The following is a 16498-nucleotide window of genomic DNA, read 5'->3' as shown; positions in this document are numbered from 1 at the left end:
CTGACCCATCCTACGACCTCGGAGAGCTGGCGGATGTGACAGATGATCAGGCTTACCGACGCTGGATGGTTGACTCGCAGCGGAAGAACAACTGTCTCATGCGGCTGATCCTCCATCTCGTTACCGGCGGCTGCATTGGCGGAAGTAAGCAGCGACAGTCACCAGCAGAGCAGAATCCACGATCGTACCGACCAGGAAAGCGCCTATGGGAACAGGCACTTCAACTGAGGGGATTCATCGCTCGTGCAACAGACGTTTGTTTGATCCGGCCGAGAGCGGCGAGTCCAATTGAGTCCGCAAGGACTATTCTCTATCCATTGTTCTATCCATCTGAACTCTTTATTTTTATGCTTTGTGTTGTTATTTGGCTGACCTCGATTTGGTTTTACATCAAGGATGGTGTAAATTAAGTCTGGGGGAAGCACTTGTTGTGTGCTGATACTCTATGTCTTTATTTCTGAGTCAGTCCCTATGTCATTTGGATGTTTTATTGAGTCAGTTTACGATCGAGTCAGCTAAAAGTCTAGTGGGAATTAGGACCTTTTGTTGTGATAATCTTTTAACCACCTCGTGCTCTAACTTTCTTATCCAGTGACCTTAGCAGTGATGAAAGACCCACACTTGGACCCGGAACACCCCTGACTTATCTCATTTGATTTTCCAGAAGCTCTCAACCGATCAGGTTACACTGGGTAGACTTAACTCCACCTAACCTGAACCTAATCTTGACTGAAATTCTTCTTGTTATGGACACTAGATCAGGGAAACGAGACTTACACTCAGGACTTCTTACTCCTTTTACCAATCTTGCTGATCCTGAGTGGCTAGCTCATCTTTAGCTAGTTCCCACCTTGCGCCTAAGCCTTTATTTTTACCCTCATGCACTCTGTTTTTCAGTGTCATATGTGCAGATATGTGCAAAAGGGTCGGAGAGGAAAGGATCGACGCAGCCTCTTACTCGTTAATGTCATACACTCAGAGAAGAGAGATCAAGCATGAAGAGAACAGTCGATGAGACCATGCTCTAACAAGAGAACAGTCTATGAGTGCATGTTCTAACCAGAGGCATGAAGAGAACAGTCGATGAGACCATGCTCTAACAAGAGAACAGTCTATGAGTGCATGTTCTAACCAGAGGAACAATGGTGACCAGTGAGAAACAAAAGAATAGACCACCAGTGGCTGCGAAACATTCATTTTGTGCCTCTCCCTCGCAACCCCATCACCTCAAAAAAAAAAAAATTATATATATAAACACACGCCACTGGAAAGGTTAAGCAAGGAGTTGGCACCAATTTTTGAAGAGTAGGCGAGGGAAGTCAAGAAATGGAGAACAGTCCCACGGTTGATCCGAAGGAGAGAACAACTGCACCCGTGAAGTAGAAACGAGTAAGGGATGTGGACATCAATGGATATGTCATCTCCTACTATTTTGCGTGATATCCTGCATCCACTTAAATTTGGTAGCTCCTAAACACTCTTAGCTCCACCATGAAATAGCCTGTTCCTTACCTAGCCTGTCTACCCTGAATAGTGCCTGTGATGAGAAGCTCACGCTGTTCTTAATTGAATTTAAGGAGTTCTGTCTCGATAGTGTACCCTTTTTCAGGTATGAGATACAGAGTATGGAGCCGAATTTTGAACAGCGATCGTGGGTGTTCTGGTAAGGGTGTGTGGTCTGAATCTACAGCTTGTATGGTTCAGAGATGTGTGGTAAGAGTATGGTTATTGAGGTCAAGCGAGTCTCCACTCTTTCAAACTTTTCTCCCTGTTCTTGAGGCTTGGCCTTGTTCGAGGACAAACAAGGATCTAAGTCTGGGAGAATTGATATATGGTGTTTTTAATACCATTACAGGTGTTCTTTGAGTTAATTCTCAGTCCTAATTTGTGCTTACTTGATATTTTCAAGGTTTGGAGCAGGTGAAAGAGTAAAGAAGAGAGTGCCATGAAGGAAGAAGTCATTTTGGAATATCTAACGCAGAACAGCCAGTCGGATCAATCCAAAGGTTGTTCCCAAAGAGAACAAGCGACTGACTGTTCCCGACTATTAAGGAAACCTCCAAGATTTCAGGGGTTTGCCCTAGACATTCTCTCCTTTCTCTTTACCACTAGCGCCTCCATATAAAAAGGCTATGTAATCATTTCTAAGAGGACGTTAGTTTTTAGAAGGGACAGAGAACTAATTTTGGATTTAGCAACTTGTAAGCGAGAAGGCGACATCTCTCAATTTCACGAGAAGATCATCCTGAACCCTTGTCTTTCTACTTTATTTTATATGCAGTATTATTCAGAAATCATGTCTGTGTCATCTTGCTTTATGATTGAGTAGTCGGCTAAGCTTGGTTACGGTTTTAGGGTGTCAATCGCATGAGCTAAACGCAAATAAGTGATTTTAACTGTTCTTCATTCATATTGTTCTTACGGCTTGCATTGAATTGATCACTTAATGTTCAATTTCTAGTTTAATCACCTAGCTAACCGCTTAGGAGATAAATTGACATATATTGAATGAGCTTCATATCCCTAATCAGCAAGAGTATATATTAGGGTATTAAGTGAACTAATCGGACTTGATCTCTAAGGCTTGCTATCGCGTCTTGTTCCAAGTGAGAGCTTAGGACTCAAGACCGATCAGCAAAGGGAACAAGTCCACGATAGTGGATTGTTCTAGCCGAGTGATCCGAGTTCTAGATTGCACCTCATTGCACTTGAATAGTTATTTGGTTCCGCATTGACACACGATGAACAACCCTAAGCCGGCTTTCATTTAAATCGAATTTAAATCTCTAGGTATTTTAGTTACTTGCGTCACCATTGATTTTGAAACCCCACTTGTTTCCCAGCTAAATATTGAACTCATAAGAGTAAAGAGTAAACTGGTCCTCTCGATTGAATCTCAATATTACAATTACCACTATTAACTTGACAGTAGCAAGGATTTATATTTAGTGTATCAATATCCGAAGAAATGGATATCACATTGAGACTATGAGTAAAGATAGCATTGAATTTCTTTGCATTAAGTCCGAGAGGAGACATATATTGGAAGAGTTAAGAATGTTATCCTCTGGACTATATTGTACGAAAATTACCATGACTGAGTCATATGCCTTGGTAAACATGAAGGTTACTGATACATTTAAAATATGACATGAGAGGCTAGGACATTCTATCAGTCATGATGAGAAAGATAGTGCAAAATTCGAATGGTCATCCGTTGAAAACGGAAATTTTTTGCAAACGGGCGAGTTTACATGTAATGCATGTTCTCAAGGAAAACTTATAACTCGGCCATCACCAGCAAAAGTAGGCAATGAATCACCAATGTTTTTAGAAAGAATACATGGTGATATATGTGGGCCGATCCACCCACCGTGTGGGCCGTTTAAGTATTTCATGGTATTGATTGACGCATCTAGTAGATGGTCAAGTATGTCTCTTTTGACGACACGAAATACGGCTTTCGCAAATTTTATTGCCCAGATAACAAAGCTGAGAACGTAGTTCTCAGAGTATGCCATTAAGAAAGTAAGGCTTGATAATGATTGTGAATTTACATCGCAAGCCTTTGATGATTATTGTATGTCAATGGGGATTGATGTGGAGCATCTAGTTCCCCATGTTCATACACAAAGTGGCATGGCCGAGTCATTGATAAAACGGTTGCAGTTGATTGCAAGACCATTAGTCTTGAGAACAAAGCTCCGAATTTCTGTATGGGGTCATGTTATATTGCATGCGGCTGCACTGGTTCGGTTAAGACCGAGTGCAGATCATAAATACTCCCCATTACAGTTGGCGTCTGGGCAAGAGCCAGATGTATCCCGTCTCCCTGTCTTTGGGTGTGCGATATATGTTCCGATAGCTCCGCCACAAAAAACAAAAATGAGGCCACAAAGGAGATTGGGAATATATGTGGGTTATACGTCACCAAGTATAATAAGATATCTGGAACCGGTAACTGGTGATATATTTACGGCATGGTTTTCCGATTGCCATTTTAATGAGGATGAATTTCCAGTGTTAGGGGGAGGAATTAATAGAATTCCTAAAGAGATTACATGATGTACACCGTCGATGTTACACCTTGATCCCCCTACGAATCAAAGAGAACTGGAAGTTCAGAAAATTGTGCATTTGCATAATTTGACAAACCAGTTACCAGATGCGTTCACAGATACGAGAAGGGTGACGATGTATACCCGCTGAAAATGTTCCATCAAGAGTTGATGTTCCTAAAGAACAAACTGATGGAAACAAAATGAATGAACCTCGGGTTCAGTTAAAGAGGGGGAGGCCAGCAGGTTCTAAAGATAAAAATCCCTGAAAGAAAAGGAAATTGGATGAACAAAGTAAGGTTTCAGAAGAACCTAATTTGAAAGATGTCTGAAAGAAGACATAAATGGAAAGGTTCTAGAAGAACCTTTTACTGAAAAATGTCTGAATGAAGACATAAATAAAGATGATCCAGATGACGAAAAGGGAACAGAAAAGTATGAGATTTCCATCAACTACGCCCGAGATGAAAAGTTATGGATCTGAAATAAGATAAAAGATGTTGATGGAATGTTCTCTTTTTCTGTGTCAAAAGAGATCGATCATGAAAATGATGATCCTGATCCAAGGTCCATTTTGGAATGCCAGAAAAGACATGATTGGGAGGAGTGGAAGAAGACCATTCAAATTGAATTACTCTCCCTGAATAAAAGAAATGTCTTTGGACCTATAGTCATAACGCCTGAGAATATAAATCATGTTGGGTATAAGTGGGTATTCGTGAGATAAGTAAATGAGAAAAATGAAATAACACGATATAAAGCCCGATTGGTTGCCCGGTAATTCTCAGAGACCGGGAATTGATTTTGAGGAAACATATTCCCCGGTAATGGATGCAATTACGTTTATATTTTTGATGAGCCTAACGGCATCTAAAAATTTTGAGATGCATCTCATGGACGTTGTGACTGCATATTTATATGGATCATTGGACAACGATATATATATGAAACTTCCTGAGGGATTGAAAATCCCAGGGGCATTGAAAGAAAAAATCCAGGGAGATTTGTTCGGTCAAGTTACAGCATCACTTTACGGATTAAAGCAATCCGGACGCATGTGGTACAATCGCTTAAGTGAATATCTTTTGAGTAAAGGATATGTGAATAATGCGATATATCCATGCGTTTTTATAAAGAAATTGTCATCTGGCTTTGTAATCATTGTTGTATATGTAGATGACCTGAACATAATTAGAACTCAAAAGGAGGTTGATGATACTCAAACTCATATGAAAGAGGAGTTCGAAATGAAAGATCTCGGCAAGACAAAGTTTTGTCTTGAGCTCCAGATTGAGCATCTCCGAGAAGAAATATTTGTGCATCAATCAAATTATACGAAAAGATTATTGAAACGCTTTTATATGGATAAAGCGACTCCTTTGAGTACTCCAATGATTGGTAGAACTCTCGATGTTGAGAGAGGTCCATTTAGGCCCTGCGAAGATAGCGAGAAGATATTAGGTCCTGAAGTACCTTATATTAGTGCTATCGGTATGCTTTTGTATCTTGCAAAATGTACTAGGCCTGATATTGCTTTTGCCACTAATCTACTAGCAAGATATAGCTCTACTCCTACTCGCAGGCATTGGGACGGAATAAAGCACATATTCCGTTACCTCCAAGGTACAGTTGATTTAGGGTTAATGTATTTTAGAAAACCCAAGTTTGGTATGGTTGGTTTTGCAGATGCAGGATACTTATCAGATCCTCATAAGGCTCGATCGCAAACCGGCTACGTTTTTACAATTGGTGGAACCGCGATCTCTTGGCGGTCTCAAAAACAAACTCTGGTTGCGACATCTTCGAATCATGCAGAAACTATTGCGCTTCACAAAGCATGTCGAGAATGTGTGTGGCTTCAGTCAATGAGTCACCACATACAAGAATCAAGCGGAATAGTTAACGAGAAAGAGCCGACGAAAATATTTGAAGACAATTCGGCTTGTGTCGCTCAACTCAAAGAAGGCTACATCAAAAGCGGCAGAACAAAGCATATCCCTCCAAGATTTTTCTCATACATAAGGGAACACGAGAAAAATAAAGAAGTGGACATTGAATATGTACGGTCATGCGACAATCCGGCTGACTTGTTCACAAAAGCTCTTCCGACTACAACATTCCGAAAACACGTCTATAGTATCGGAATGCAGCATTTACGTGACCTGTGAAGAAAAAGCTATGTCCATTATTTTCAGGGGGAGATTATGGCAGTGTACTCTTTTTCCCTTGTCATGGTTTTTGTCCCAACGGGTTTTTCCATGACTAAGTTTTTAACGAGGCACTACGTAATACAAGATGGATAATCAAAGGGGAGTGTTAGAAGATAATTATCAAAATTGGATGATTATCCAGCTTGAATACTTGTCCTTTCCCCTTGGTCAGCTTTGCACCATCACCACTGCACGTGTCAATCTAATGGTTTTGTCTTTTTGTGTGTTTAACCGACTTCTTCCCTCTGTATAAAGGGTTTCATGTTCACTTGAAATTATATATATGAACAACTTTTCACAACAAGAAACAAAAACATCACTTTTATCTCTCTCTCCCACTATTGTTTTCTTTCTTCTTCGTAATATACCAAACACATAAAAGAATAATATAATTAAATTCAGATATATAAATGGGAGAATTTGGTGTATATTCATAATTGGGAAACAATTAGACAATATAGCCATGCTACAATAACGGCTCAAGGAAGGGACAGGTTTGGGCCAAAAGTGACGGACTTGACCTTTCAAGCGCGTGTGCGTGTCCACGGAGAGGAAAGAAAAAATAGCATGTGCGTAAATGAGTTGTACCAAACCTATAATAGAATAGTCTGCCGCTTTTATATCCTAACCACACACTTAATTATTCAAAACATCACCAATGAGTTACAAGCCGGCAATTAACGATACTGCATTTTAAATACGCGACTAGTGCTCCCGATTTCACAACAAACTGCTTAGGTTCTGCTTATACATATAACATGGTAAAGCCTGTTCCTTGGAAGAGGGTGAGGTATTTGAGAAATACGGACACAAAATACGTTGTCTTACCGACCCAATTGTAGTTTACAATATGACTAGACCATACGATGGCAGAATAGTCTGGAACATTTTGGGAACATGCATACAAGGGAACACACCTGTATTTCGCCGGCTGAGGTTTGTAGGTGATAACATCGAAGAAGGATATATGGAAAAAAAAAAGAACAAATGATAAGAAGTGAAGTCTAACTATCACAAGGGAATGTGTCAGCGTATTGTTGCGGGATATAGAGTATGTAAAACATTTAACGTTTTCGGATTACAAGTTTACCAGACTATACGCTATATAGTATAGTCAGGGAAATTGTGATAACAGGTAGAAAGTGGAGACACCTCCACTTCCATTCTGAGGTTTCTAGGTAATGAAATGGATCGATGATATATGTATAAGCAGAACAACCACCACAGCTCATACAGCTTCCGGGTAACCAACTGACGGGGCAACATCTGGTATGCAAACATAACTGAAAATGTATGCGACCCCATTAGTATGAGTTGTCTAAACCGAGATTCCGCCAACATCTCCTGTTGAGAATCTGAAAGTGCTGCTTTTACGACCTCAATCCACCGCAAATTGAAATAGTTGTTAATTCTTTTTCGCCCTGTAGGTTCATATCCGGTCAGAAACAAGCGCTCTGGCAAACCTAACTCTTCCATTCTTTCCCTGCAAAGACACAACATCAGACCTACTATACGAACATAACAAAATATATTAATTATTCTGACGCCCTAAGACTATAACAAGCCCAACTTCGACATACATGCAGGTAGTTATAGTGTTGTTGCAAACCAAATAGACACATATTGAAGTCATTAGCACAGAAAACGCTTAACCAGCCATACATGACACTATACCACATCATATTATTCTTTATCTAACATAGTATAGTTATAGTAATTGTCTTTCAATACCACTACCAAACGCAGAAACGATTTGCAGACACCAACGACATAGCCCAACATGCGAACCTCGACATATAACAGATATCGTTTAAAAACATAATCACATGCAACAGAATCGCTAAACTAAATCGCATGCGACACAATCGCTTAACCATACATACATGTCACCTTACCACATCATACTATTCTTTGTCTAACATAGTATTGTTTTTTGTAATTGTCTTCCAACACCCCAACCAAACCCAGAAATGATTTGCAGACACTAAAACACATAAACAAACACGCGAAACGCGACATATAACAGATTGCTTTTAAAAACTTAATCGCATGCAACAATGCTATAAATTTACCTTTCTACTCAGACGCCTTTCAGAACTTCTTCACAGATCTGCAATATAGTGGAAATGGTCGATTTAAGTACCGTAAACACGATTGGTTTGGCGGAAAAATGATAGGCTAAATTAATGATTCTGATAGACTGCAAATCGCCGATTTAAGTTCGTACCTCGATTCCTTCCATTAACCCTCTTCAATCGCGCCTCCCAACGCCAATTACAAGCGCCTTGCAAACCCTAGCTTCTGATATCCCTTTACTTGCTCTATACCACACCGACTCACGATAGAGAATCCCTTTTCCTCCGAAAGCCACACAAACTTGGACACTCTCTAAAGATTTTGTCTTTGTCGGGGTGTTGTTTTTATAAAACTTCTAAACGTTTCAGTTTCCAGAGGTTAGGCAAAACGAAAGACCCGGTGGGGCCTACAGTTTTCCACGCGCATGGTGGGATATTTTGGCCATTATACACAAATATATACACTGTATCGTAGCCTAAGTGTTGCTGTGGGTAGAAGCTTAATATCATGGCCCGTTATAGTTTTTTTTTTTTTCCGGCAAACGGCTATTCTATTACTCAAACTTGAGGTGGTCTGGGAAGCCAGACCGGAATAGAACAACCAATAAAACATAAGGATCTATGAAACGAACGTGCATTCCTAGCTAACGAATCTGCAATCTCATTCTGCGTCCTTGGAAAGTAACTGATCTTGAAGTCCGAAAAACATAACCGAAGTTTCCCTATATAAATACTTCACCTTTATTATACAACAGAATTGTTGTAATTGGAAGTTTAGAGACTGAATATTTTTGTGTATTATTAATGAACAATAGAGGTTCCTTATATAAGGATTACAAAGTATAGGAAAAAGGAAATTATCCAAAACCTAATACAACATGAAATAGGAAAAGATCTAAAATAGAAAAGGAAAACGTCCTAAGATAAGACGGTCTAAACCGACCGCCTCTCTCTCCTCGGACGACCGCCTCTCTCTCTCCTTCCTTGGCCACGGTTTGGGCCTTGTCTTGGTCATTGGTTATGGGCCATCCACTTAATGATTTATAACACTCCCCCTTGGATGCCATAACCATACAGGATTCGTAGTACGCTTCATGTTGCCTCATTAAAACCTTATCAGGAAAACCCAGTGGGACAAAACCATGATGAAGGAAAAAGAGTACAACACGCACTACTCCCCCTGATGTGAACCTCACTGTAGGTTCTACATTCTACGCATCTTGGTGCGTGATATTTTCTGTATGTATAGGATGGGAGTAATCGGCCAGTTTCATTACTGAACCGTAATTAGACCATTTCGACTTCTTAGGTCGTTTCTCATGTCCTTTGACATTTAGTGTCCCGGTAAAGCATGTGTGCTAAACAATATGAACCATATTGTCCTCGGAGATCACTATTTGGTCTTTGCAAATCGTGTTTGCATATGTCCATAGTCTAGACGTGATCGTCTACTATCAACTGCTCTTTACTATGGCGATTTATGGTTACCATCGACCATGTATCAATCTGGCCGAATCATGACCGGGTCATAGACCTCGTCTATAAGTGTCCACTACTTGCCTTGTGGAGTTTATACGGCAGCAGACCGTTATGCTATGCCGGATCCTTACTTAAGGGATCTGATGTCGGATTGCAACCTGATGGTTGATCTTTTGTTTCTACTAGTCCGTGATCAAAGGATAAGAGCCGGACGCCTTTTAACAGAAGGGGCCGGATGCCTTTATCTGAAAGCCGGATGCCTTTTAGCTTAAGGGTTGGACGTCTTTAGTCGAAGGACCGGACGCCTACAGATACGTTCTGTATCAGTCTACTAACCTCTTTTAGGTTTAGTACAAACACAAGGGATTTCAAATGTATATGAAGTGTTATTGGATTGTCTTTTACACAACTCCAAGATCATGCGTGATCACTTTCTTTTACATACTATATGCAGCTGCTTTTCAGTCCATGAATCAGCTTAGGAACAAAGCTGTTCTTTCAATTTTATCCAGTGATCCATATGTTGCTTACTACATCATTTGTATCTAATATCTTTCTTACCAGACCATTTTCAATTTCGAAAATCTGCAGCAGCATCCACCACATAGGAGTTTATCTCCTTATAATATGTTCCTTTGATCTCTGTGAGTACCTTGTGTAACAAGCTATGATCTAATGCTGTTATTAGGAAACATGAACACTCTAGATCTCGTGATCATGTGCCTTTTCTCACGGTTTATTTACCTCACAAGATCCATCTATTTTACTGGTTGATCAGATGGCGTTTCTGTATATGTATATGGTCAATACGCTCATCTCTATTTTAGATACTTTGAACCTCCACGTTTTATCTTTTCTAATCTCTATGATTGTATGAGTACTCTTTCGTGGGTTCATGATCCTCGTTCATTTCTTTATGTTCAAGTGTTATAACTTTATGTATCTTTATACAAATGTGTGTGTGTGTGTGTCGACACTTTCATGTGGTTCCATTATGTTCCAGACATGATCTATAGATTTGAGATCTTATTATCCAGGACCTTTATTACCTAGTAGCTTGGCGTCCCAAGACTACATGGTTTGGTACCTTAGATGTGTAGCTGCGCAGCCTTTTCTCAATGTCTGGTATGGTTTCTCTTATAATCTCGGATCTGTATTCTATGCACCATTCTTTTCTATCCGAGATTCCTTTATCTTATGGAACACTTGGTCTATCTTGTATAGACTCTATAGCAACTTGATTATGTCTCTTTTAGGACATTCATTTGGTGCTAAGCTGGTTAGTCATTTATCGGGTCAGTGTCTGGCATTTCGATTAGCTTCTCAATTAGCTAGCTTTATATAATCTTTCTTTGGACGTCTTAAATTATAATCTCTAGTCCGAGGATCTTTGCCAAGACAATGATGGTTTAAAACCATTCTTATCATTCTTTATCCAGCTTATAATCTTTCTCCTTTATTGTTTGGATAGACGGATGCAATCCGTGTACTTGGCCACAATATGATCACCCATGTTTGGCTCAAGTTTTCTTTATAAATCGTGGGAGAAAGTAATACTCCTATCCAATATATATTCCCAATCCTCTTCTGAGGTTCCATCTTTAGACGGCACATATATTTATGTGGTGGTTTATTCAAAATCTCTTAAGATGTTGTATGTCTGGTTTTATGACCCGTATATAATCTGAGATGGGAATATCTATGCTCACTTTATATGGCCTGATGCATATGATCATATTATCATTCTATACATGTAAAATAATAATGTTCCAAGCTTGTAGACTTTAGAATCTTAGTCTTATAGATAATGGCTTACTTGGCCGAACCTTTTATAACATGGTCTTTAGACCATAGTGGTACACGAACTTGTAGTATTGATCCTGGGTTTATCCTCTCTCCCCCTCATGACCATACTATAAGGTCGTGGTGCTTGGGACAATTAAGCCTAATGAGTTTCCCTTTGTGTACATGTTTCACAACGTGAGATCTTTTACGGGATAACTCTGTGCCTTTTCAATCTTTGCATCGAGTTTATACTTTAGGATGGCTAATCCTATCATGCCATATAGTGTAAAATTTTGTGGTGTATCTCAATATGGTCACCACGGTTCTTGCCTCTCATCATACTGATCTTATAGCATAGTTTAAATCAGTAGAGATCATTAGGTATAGTCTCGACCACTTTCATATAAAGTTTTAGGCGATTTTTCTTTCAAAATCTGAAGGAACTTGTTTCCTTTTGTTTGCCCATTGTTTCTATTTAGAAACCATATTATCATAACTCAATGGGTCACATATTATTGGGTGTATCTAATGTCCTTTAGACAATGCCTTAGCCATAGTTTCTTTACTAGGCTCACTATACTACTTTCACGATTTCTTACTTGGATATTATGCCCTTTAGGCAATTCTTTATCAGTAAAAACATTCATATGTTCAAGTAAGATCAGGCAAGATATAATGAAATCAAAGCAAACTCTTTTATATATATAAAAAAATCGTGAATCATCAAGTAGGTCAAAAGCCAATCACAAAATCATAGACTTAAAATAAAAATTATCATGTCGAGATATTTCTTTAGTCAATGTAAGAGCCTGCCTCACAATCTATATTACTCCACACGGCTTTCTTGGGTTCATCCTGATCCAATGCCTCAGGATATCTCATCTCACTGTTTTGTTGCTCAATGAATCTTTTCTGAATTTTCTCAAATCTGTCAATGGTATCTTTAACTTTCTGCTTTCTTTGCTCAGTTACCAATAGGTATGACAATAGGTCATTATAGGTTGTGAAAACCTTAGCTGTATATGATAGCAACCGATCCTTTGGATGGAATGTGGAATATGTTTTATACAGTAGATCATCATCTGTAACCACTTCATCACATAGTTCAAGACTATGGGCGATTTTCATTAGAGCAGAATCGTATTCTTCCACGGATTTAAAATCCTGGAACCTGAGTATCTTCCAATCATTCATGGCTTTTCGCCACAATTCCATTGAGTATATGGATTTTAGTTTTATCCAAAGATCATAAGGATCCTCAATATCTTCATACTTATTTATCAGTTCCTCAGTGAGATGATAGCGCATAATTGTTATGGCTCTATGCTTTTCACTTTCAATTTCATTATTTCTTTCAATGATACATTTCCCGAGTCCTCTAGACTTCAGGGCAATTGAAATGTTCATTTCCCATTCTGGATAATTATCTCCAGAGATATCTAGGGCAGCATAATCCGAAGGCTCAAATCTCGACATCTGAAATCATCAATAAATTTATGATTTAGATTTCTTGCAACTAATTTAAATAATCAGTGCATATGATTTCATAAGTCTTTATCTATAATACTTTAGGCTACACGCTTTGCAATATGATGCTTAGGCCATATGGCTTTGCATTGTGATGTTTGTACCTCACGACTATTATGTGATACAACGATCTTAAGGATCGGATCATAATGCAATCCGGTTTATATAACCATTCGGCTACTAAACAACATGGTCACTTTGATATTCACTAAGCCACACGGCTTTTAATCAATCAAGGACACAAGGCCGCAAGTGTGAGCAATGCATTAGGCCACACGGCCATATACTAAACAGGATCTAGATTCAATTCTATTTCTTAGTTGTATATCTATTAAGTTTTAGAATTAAACGATCTAGCAACCTAACTCTCATTCAATATGTAAATTCTTTAAATCAATCTTTCAATCTTTAAGTAATGAGAGATTTAAGGTTTCAAGGCCTTTAGGAATATCAATCAAGATTAAAGGTTTCAAGGCCTTAAGGATTTCGAATTTTGAGATTAGATCTATTAATCAATCTATCAATCCTAACATCTCAGATCATCAATCATCAAACAAAGACATTTTAAAAACCGAATTTATACTTTTTAGGGTTTCAGTTTGAGTGATTTAGATTCGAATTAAAACAATCCTATCAATAGCTCTAGGTGATCAAACAATCAAAGTTCAAATCAAAAAATTTAAAACCGATTTTTCAAAATTAGGGTTTTTAGGGGATTTCGAAAAAAAACTTTGATCTTTGATCAAGGGGATTTGATTTGAGATTCAAAATCATGAAGACTTTGATTTTAATTGATCAATGGATCAATCTCGATTTATGGTTTAGGAGATCGGACTTATTCGAGCTCCGATTTACTCTTTAGGATTTGATCTATTTTTCCTATGGCTTTCATCTTTAGAGTTTTGATTTTAGGGTTTCAATCTTTACAAAACAACCATGTTCAATTCATGTTCTCAGAATTAGGATTACCTTTGTTTTGCAGATTGTAGAACCCGGACCACCAAGAGAACCTCGAACGGACACGAGATGGGACGAGCTGGAACGGTCGCGTGCTGAGGCGAGACGCGTCTGATCGGGATCGGATGGTTTGGTGTCTGGTCGCGGATGTGCGCCGAGGACGTCGGACGCGTCTTCTTCTTGAGTTCGCGAGCGGGTTGATTGGGAACTCAAGCTGGCTGTGATGTGAACTGGAAACTGAGGTCGTCTAGGATCAGGAACACCTTAGGGCTTGAGCTGATCGGGTGTTTGTAAGCCGGAACGCAAGCAAGAACAATTTGGGGTTTTTCCGGAATTAGGGTTTCCAAAAGACCAAGACGGCGCCGAGTATTGTTTCTGCGAGTGTGAGCGCGGCTGAGATCGGATCGACGAACGGTTTGCGCTGATGGATTCGTCTCGTCAAGAGCTTCAATTTGATATGTGGCTCGTCATCTGGTTCCTCGGGGTTTGAGAGATATATCGATTTTAAGTTGCGCCTGTTTTAGGGTTTATGTGTGACGGATTTTAGGTTAGGTTTTGTCTCAGGGTTTTGTAGTTTATCGTGCTGATAACGTGTTGTAATTGGAAGTTTAGAGACTGAATATTTCTGTGTATTATTAATGAACAATAGAGGTTCCTTATATAAGGATTACAAAGTATAAGAAAAATAAAATTATTCAAAACCTAATACAACATAAAGTAGGAAAAGATCTAAAACAGAAAAGGAAAACGTCCTAAGACTAAGATTGTCTAAACCGACCGCCTCTCTCTCCTCGGACGACCGCCTCTCTCTTTCCTTCCTTAGCCACGGTTTGGGTCTTGTCTTGGTCATTGGTTATGGTCCATCCAGTTAATGATTTATAAAAACAATATAATTTTAAACGAGAGCATTAATAAAGAAATGCGAGAAAGCACGGTATGTCGAGGGCATTAATCAAGTGTAATGAAACACCATGACTACTCGTACACGAGTTGACGTAGACCACCGATTTTAAAAAGATATAAAATAATACAATCTAGTAGAAGAAAAGATAATTAAACACAGTTATTTGTTGTAAAAAACATTAAATAATTAATCAGGTACCAAATAAAGTGAAATTTGCTTACAATAGTGTAGCCATGAGTAAATTCGACTCGGACAGGATGCTAATTAATGACTTTAAAACTCAGCAACACAAGTTTTTTCCTCTTAACCACCAGGATGAATTTTATTTTGGATGAATTAACAGGATATTCATTAGGAGATCAAAAATTAAAAATATAAACACGTACATTCATTTATAATTTTTTTTACAGAAAAAAATCATATATATATTCATTTTATATTTTCAAAATTCATTTCAGAGTTAAATACTCTTCAATTCTAATTTATTTTCATTTTCTATATTAAATTTTAAATAAAATTACTTCGAAAATATATCTATTAGTATTACATTATTTATTTTATTTTTTTTTTTTGATAACTCTGGTATCTGGGCAGCCACATTCCCAACTATCCCCCCGTAGGGGGTCCAGCGCCCCAACGGAAGGGATGTTAAATCCGCTGTAGTCGGGGCTCGAAGTCGTGATGGCGGGCACCTCAGCCGAGGTTCCTTTACCACCAGACCACGAGGCCCGGTTAAACTGTATAGGTTGAACTTTTTATAGTGATTGGGCTCACCCCGAAGGGTCACCTCGCCAGAAATCCCCGTAGGGATTTTTTAGCTAACCCAGTACCACCCCGCTTTCCCCGAGTATCGAACTGGCGACCTCGGGTAGTCGTGTGTGAGAAACGTTCAGTACTGCCGCTAGGCCACCTGACGTTCTCAAAACTGTTGTGGGTAAACTTTTTATAGTGACTGACCCCACCCCGAAAGGCCCCGCATCCAGGAAAACTCCGTAGGGTTTTTTTGGAGAGGTTTCAGTACCACCCCGCCGACAGAGTATCGAACCCGCGACCTCTGGCAGTCGTGTGTGAGAATCCCTTCAGTACTGCCGCTAGGCCACCTGAGGTATCTCAAAAACTGTTGTGGGTAAACTTTTTATAGTGACTGACCCCACCCCGAAAGGTCCCGCATCCAGGAAAACCCCGTAGGGTTTTTTTTGGAGAGGTTTCAGTACCACCCCGCCGACAGAGTATCGAACCCGCGACCTCTGGCAGTCGTGTGTGAGAATCTCTTCAGTACTGCCGCTAGGCCACCTGAGGTATCTCAAACTGTATAGGTTGAACTTTTTATAGTGACTGGGCTCACCCCGAAGGGCCACCTCGCAAGAAATCCCCGTAGGGATTTTTTAGCTAACCCAGTACCACCCCGCTTTCCCCGAGTATCGAACTGGCGACCTCGGGTAGTCGTGTGTGAGAAACATTCAGTACTGCCGCTAGGCCACCTGACGTTCTCAAAAACTGTAT

This window comes from Brassica napus, chromosome C1 (assembly GCF_020379485.1).
Source record: "Brassica napus cultivar Da-Ae chromosome C1, Da-Ae, whole genome shotgun sequence".
Lineage (NCBI taxonomy): Eukaryota > Viridiplantae > Streptophyta > Magnoliopsida > Brassicales > Brassicaceae > Brassica > Brassica napus.
This window is presented reverse-complemented; position numbering follows the sequence as displayed.